This window comes from Orbicella franksi, chromosome 2 (assembly GCF_964199315.1).
Source record: "Orbicella franksi chromosome 2, jaOrbFran1.1, whole genome shotgun sequence".
Classification (NCBI taxonomy): Eukaryota; Metazoa; Cnidaria; class Anthozoa; order Scleractinia; family Merulinidae; genus Orbicella; species Orbicella franksi.
The window spans coordinates 2,086,220-2,093,279 of NC_138146.1; positions in this window are offsets into that span (position 1 = coordinate 2,086,220).

Sequence of the window (7,060 nt, forward strand, 5' to 3'; positions counted from 1 at the left end):
AGTTACTTTTTCGCAGAGGTTTGAACCCTAGAACATACACATTCCTTCAGCGACCTCCATTTAGCGGTTATTAACATAGCCCTTATTCATTTCGCCATCTCAAGCTTAACGAAATCGTTAAATCGAGTTTTACGATCTTCACATGACCTTTTGGTCGTCGAAGAGAGTTGCGAAGGAAAAGTTAACTTGAAATTCCTTTCTAACTGAAACTTTTTGGAATGATTTCTTGACTAATTTGAAAATGTTTGAGCGAATTTCTACCATAATTAAGAGTTAAATCAAGTCAGTGCAAAAGTAATTATTCAGATATTAAAACAGGTCAAGTCGCAAACGGTCACGCCAGTATAATAGATAGATAAGCTTTCAGAAAAAATTCACCGGCTGATTCAATTTCAAAATATACAAATTTTTCATTTACTTTAAGATACGTCACTAGCTAACCAGCTTCAACGTATGGTGCTGTAGTTGACGGTGAAGAGGAAAATTGAGCCCGAAGCGAAGCAGACACCATAATGAACAACTGAAGCAATATCGGGTTGTAAATGAGACACTGCGGTAAAGTTATCAAACGCAAACTAATCCGTTATTTTTCGCTGAAGTTTGGTTTTGCGTGAATCATGTGAGAAGGAATCACTATGCATTTGAAAAGATTCATTTTAATTTAGCACGTTGTTTGGCCAGTATGGAACAAGCTGTACAGACAAAGACGTTTTATGGTTGATTTTCTGTTAGAACAATGAACAATATCAGTAGAATTTGTTGACGCTCTCGAGGTCGACAGTTTGATTAGCGTTACAATCAAAAAAGTCATATTTAGCTAGCACCCAACTGGGATTATTTCCTGAATAGATTTGAGAGGACTTAAATATGAGAAATGGGCTGTCAGTAATTATTAATAACAATTTTTTTTAGGAAAACAAGCATGACTATAAGCACGCGTAACGTTATTAAGGATCAATAATTTATTAAAAATAATTTTTTGTTTCTGCCCAAGAAAAACTTTTCTTCGGGTATCTAAACATTGTGTATCAGTTAAAGAGTGTTTTGGAAACCTCAATGCAAGCAGAAGGTTTTCTCCCACTTGATACTCAATGCAAAAACATACCCGGTTATGATAATTTGAGTGACGTCATGTAAATACTTCCCAAAAACGTGACTAAAAGTTTTCCACGTGTGCCTTCATCTTCATTTAGCTGATTTAGCTAACGGCAGCTTTGCAAAAACGTTTTCAGCTATTAATATCACAGAAATGGCCACATCATAAAACAAACAATGATGCTTTGTCATAATTGCATCCCACCACAGTGAACAATAATTTAGTTTCTGGCATTTTTTAAAATTTTCTACCTCTATTTTTCCCATAAAGGAAATTCCCATAAACTGTAATACCGGCAGTTCAAATTTGTGTGCGCCTCTGCAGCCAATCATTTATATTGTTTTAAGAAACATTAATACATTTGTCTTCATTTTCTTCTTCATTTTCAAAACACTAAAAAAGTAAACAATCAAACAAATAAACAAACATGACTATGGAACTTCACGCCTCAGTTTTCATCAGATTATTTGTTTATATCGTTTTTGGGCGATCTGTTAAAAGCGAATACCGCTTTATCGCTTTGTTACCCAACAAAGTGAAGTGAGATTCATTACGAATCGATCACTCTCCAGTTGTAAACGCAATATAAGTTATGTTGCCTCTACAAAATGTTCAGGTTTTCCTACTAAAGTAACAGAACTCAAGTACATGTCCAAATTAGGATGTCACGTGATATCCATCTCATGACATGAGCACGTGTTAGATGGTGTCATATGCTCGGTAACATTCTCTTTGGCTTTCGAATATTAATATTTATTTATCGTTGACAAACAGATCTGTTGATCCATAACCAAATATTGCAAAGCGAAGAAACTAGAACTGAACTTTGTAACTATTTATGACTGTATACGTCAGCTCCTTTGAAATAGATAACGTTTCTTAAAGGTGTCCATGGTTTGTCGCATCCAGGAGAAGTCCTGAGTCACGCCGGATGAAAGAAATATTCAGTTTAATTGCTATAACTAAAGTTATCCGTATTGCAGGGCATAACTCAAGAAAGGTACATTTTTTGCGGTATAATCAAGCTTCAATGAGCTTACTAGAATTTGTGTAAATTCATCATCTTTTTAAGGCTTTGAAAAATTCTAAATGTTATTTTGCAAAACTTTGTCAAAGGAACGTGATCTTAGTTCATAATTTTTGAATAGTTTCATGCTGGTGTTCAATTTACTTGCCGAGAACCACGAAGTCAAAACCAATGGAATGCACTGCTCAATAGATCTCATTTTCATGTTAAACACAAATGTTTCATCGAAAGCAATAAAAGTTAGACAACTTTGAAAGCAGAATTGGAACATACAATTCACATGAAAGTACTACCGGCCCAATATCACTCTGGGTGCCCGGTAAAACTCTCATTGACATTTCGTTCACAGAGTAAAAAAGCTTAAGTAAACTGGCTCACAGTCTGAAGTTTGGTGAAATGAAAATGTCATCTTTAAAGAAGGCAACTTGTATAACCTTTCTCTTCATGAGTCTTTCGATAGCCTTCAGTTCTGGAATTTTTGCCTGGCATTATATCGTTTTTGATGATAGCTCGATTCCGAGGAGGAAGATCGACAAAGTAGTCTTGTTTTCTTTCAAACACTGAAAAGTAGACACGGGAGCACGACAAGTAGCGACATATTTGTTTTATAAGAATCATCCCAATAAAGACGTTTTCATGATATTTTTCTGAATAATTTCCTAAGGAAGGTTGCCGTTGGCAGCAGTCTCTATGACACAGCTCTATTCACAAGCTATCTAGTATACTAAATAAAAAAATAAATACGAGCAAAAACGCGCAAATAAATTGAATAGACAACGGAAGGCAAAATGACCGACAGCTATGAATGGTAATGAAAACACCTGACTCATTACTTTGTTTTATCTACATTTGGATAAGGCAAGCGGTCGGTTAATAAGTTTCTTTCTTCCTGTGGTGGGAATTGATTTCATCTTGGTTGTATAGTTCGTCCATCCTTTTATCGATTACAAACCTGCATTTATTCAGTTATATTGTAGTGTATTGTGGTGGATCTGTGCTTTCGCCGCGCATGCGCTGAACGGTCTGATTATGAAGGTAGTCGTTTGTTTTGGCTTCATTTGAAAAACTTGCACGATCGATAGCGATGCCTAAAATTCGATATATGTATACGTTTCCCTTTTTGGTTTTGTCAAACCGTGCTATTTTTATGTGTTTTGGCGGCAAAATGTCTCGTTTATAGTAATGTGTGAATTGAATGGTGTAAAAATCCGCTGTGACCAGAAATAACAACAAAATGTGCCGACTCATTGCTCGCGGTTATCAGCAAATGTGGCAAGTTTTGTTTCCTCAAGGCCAGTCCTCGAATGCTGTGCACGTGATTTTCTTGAAAAAAAAAAGGGATTCGATTTGGTTCAACTCTTATCGAGTGCTTTTGTCTAACCTCAAAGATCCTAAAAGCGAACTCGGTAATTTTCAGAGTAACGAATGCATATATTACAACACGCTTGCGTATCAGTAGGGCTTGGGTGGGTTTGTTGTTCTCCAGTGCTTTCAAAGTTAAATGAGTTTGAATCGATAATTGTATAGCCATTTTTGTGATATGATTAAACTTTTGATTCTGGAACGACGAGAAAGCATCAAAATGTAATGTATTGTTGTTTTCTTTTCCATTTTCTTTGGACCTGACGACGATAGGATCGAACTTATAAAGAATTTCGCTCCACTGACATCGCAAAATAAGTGGTTGGCCACAAAGAATGAAAAAAAAAAAAAAACAAAAACAATGTAACCTGAAATAATTTAGTTTCATGATACATCTCTATACCTTTTGTATGTTGCAAAATACTTTCCTTTAGGGGTTCTTTAAAGTTCCTAGCTGAGAACAGTTTGGAAGAGAAATAGCATGTACAAATAGTGCAGAATTTGACCAGTGGGCTCGCTAACATGTCGATAGTAACAACTTCAATTTATTCTAATAAGGCTGTGCATGCAGACAACAGTGGAACATTGATAGAACTAAAATATACATGAATCATGCAAATAAAGTACAAAATTATGACTTAAGAATAAAAAACAAATATCAAATGCTTTTAAAAGATGTTCTTCTATTCTCGTCTAGTCTGTTCACGAATTTTCTCTACATTCTATGTTAAGCATTCTATATTCAGACTATTCATACTCCATTACTGTCGCCGACAGCTCAAACAAAATGAAAATCACCAGAGCCTGAAGAAATAAAACAAGAGACGGGGGAGAAATTGACCAGAAAAAACAGGCGACTGAAGGCAAACTAATATACGTAATTTACGCCATCCTTTAGACGATCCACTACTCTTAAAAAGGCATCGACGGTCGAAGATAACTGGCACAATATCAGCTTTCCGCTAATCGAGTAAAGAAATCCTACAATGGTGGACTTGATGTTAGAAATAAAGAATGAAACAGTTCTTTATCAACTGTCACCTTTTAGAAACTTTCTATGCTGATTGAAATGTGACTGCCAGACGTAGAACCCGTCTAAAAAATCGCTGCTAAAAGAAATTCTTTGTTTCATTGGTCTGCAGTAGTGTGATATGAATGAAATGCAAGACTGACTTGAGCTGCCAGGAACCTGTCCTGACAGAAGATTAATCACAAACAGAACAAAAGGAAGGCTGATAAAAAGAAATGGCCCACAAACCAGTCACCAGCCATGCTTTAATTAATTACAGGGCACACCTTAATCGTCAATTAAATGGTTGACGTCATGGATCATTTCAACCGATCACATGCTCAGTAATTACTAATGATTATCAAAGTTTCATATAAGCCCTTGTTTTAACAAGGACCTAGCTAACCAAATAAAGAAAATAAGACGAGGGCTAAATTAACAGGCATTAATGTGAAGGGATCGAGCAAATTTAAGGTCAGTTTAACTTTTATGAGTCGGTGATTATCACGAAAGCGCGCGAACGGATACGGATATTGCAAGCTACAATCTTTACGCAATGTGTCGAGAGAGGAAAACAAAGGCTTTGGTTCAAACAATTATAAATTAACGTCCTTTATCACTAAGAATCCTACCATTCTTGGATGGTCTTTAAAAACAGAGAATGTCTTACATCCAGGGTATAAACTGCCTCATTTATGTATACTTAATGATGAATGGCTGAGAATGAATTCTTTTGAGCATAATGGTATTATCGTATAACCTTCTCTTGTACAGTAGTGAACAAACTGCAAAAATCAGCTGACTCACCGCTGGTGGTTTTCTCAGTATTTGCGTGCGAGCCCTTATTGTTTTCTCGTCGCCCACAGACATACCTTCTGGCAACTACTGATGAATAATTTCCGTGGATTATCTCTGTATCACATGATTTTGGCCTGAAACCAAACTGCTTTTAAAGAAAGGAAGGACAGTGATGAAGTAAGGAAGAGCAAGACAAAACAATGAGATAAAAGTATGCATACATGAACACTGACAAAGTTCGTCGCGACTCTTTTGAATCTTGTCTAAACTTTCCCAGTTTATTGATTAGATTTTAATTTCCTTTTTGTGGGTCACTTCTGGGACTGACAAAATGTGTTCGCTATAACGAGGTTTCGTCGTATCGAGGCTTTTTCCATATATTTTACCATTAATTGGGTTAAGAAAATCGTTATTTAAATCGAGGACTTCGTTATTTAGAGGTTCGTTAAATCGAAGTTCTACTGTAAATTGAAAAACGGTGAAGAGATGCACTAAATAAGTCACACGCAGAAAGTAATACATTACGATACAGTTCTCCAAAATATGTATCAAATACATTATATATGAAAGGCAAATACACTCGAAAATTAGGATTTGAAATAGTTTTTACAAACGAATAAGGGATCAATTTCAATTTGACACCAACTCGAGTGCAAGTTTTATAATTTTGTCAGGCCTAAAGTAAAAGTGTTTTGGAACAGCATACTCTAAAATAATTTGGTGGCAGGCTGTTACGTCATATTCCCCGACAACCGCCGAGTGTGTCTGAAGTCGTAATGACAAGGAGGCGTCTCAGTGAATTGGCTTCGCTGTAAAATCGCAATGAATGTAGATAAGTTATCAATAGCTAGGGAGGCCACCAATTGTTGTAAAAATTCCTCAGGCCAGCAAGCACTTTCGAGAGTCGCTTCATTCAGGAGCGTTAATCTCAGGACTTTTTTGGACGTCATACAAATTTGTTTTATTCTCCAGCTATTTCGATTGTACTTGTCTAAGATGAATTTAATTGTTTCAGTTATTCCTTGTAGGTGTTTTAGGCTTTAGGACGGAAGCGGTTGTCCTTGTAGCAAGAAGGAAAACAAATGTCTCAAATATCTCTACGTAAGGCTTACATCATTGAAACTGCATAAAACGGTATTGATAACAAATACTACAGTTTTCTAAGAATATGAAGGTTTATAATAACTGCTTGTCCTATTTCGGATATTAAATCTTGGAGGCAAGGAGGAAACAGTTTTGAGGAGGACTGTATCACGCTAGCTAGCATTTGACCACTAGAGCCAAAAGTGGATGTAACTACACTAACCAGAGTCAATTTAGCTTTCAGCACGTTGGTCGTTTAATGCGTTTAATTACCACGATGGACAACTACAACCCTTTAACGATATCAATACGGATAACTAGGAAATTCACTGGATTTGATAGGAAATTTTTTTGTTTGGAATGTTATTCCAATGTTGATATCTCTGAGAGAAATTCTCTTAGATAAAATTCAAATTATTGACCGTAAGTCTGCCGCAACCTTGAAGAGACATGTCCTCATGCACGTCCAAACTGGTTATATTGCACAAGGAAAACACTTTAATCTAACAACGCTTTGGTTCCATATTATATCGGCCTTCCTTACATGAATAGCTCTGATTGTAAGGCCCGGGTTCGAATTCGCAGTAATTAACCTATGTTAACCCCATCTAAATTTATGCCATCTTCAGAAGAGTAATCAAGTAGATTGTTCAGAATTGCCCATCGAGCACATCGAACATACACG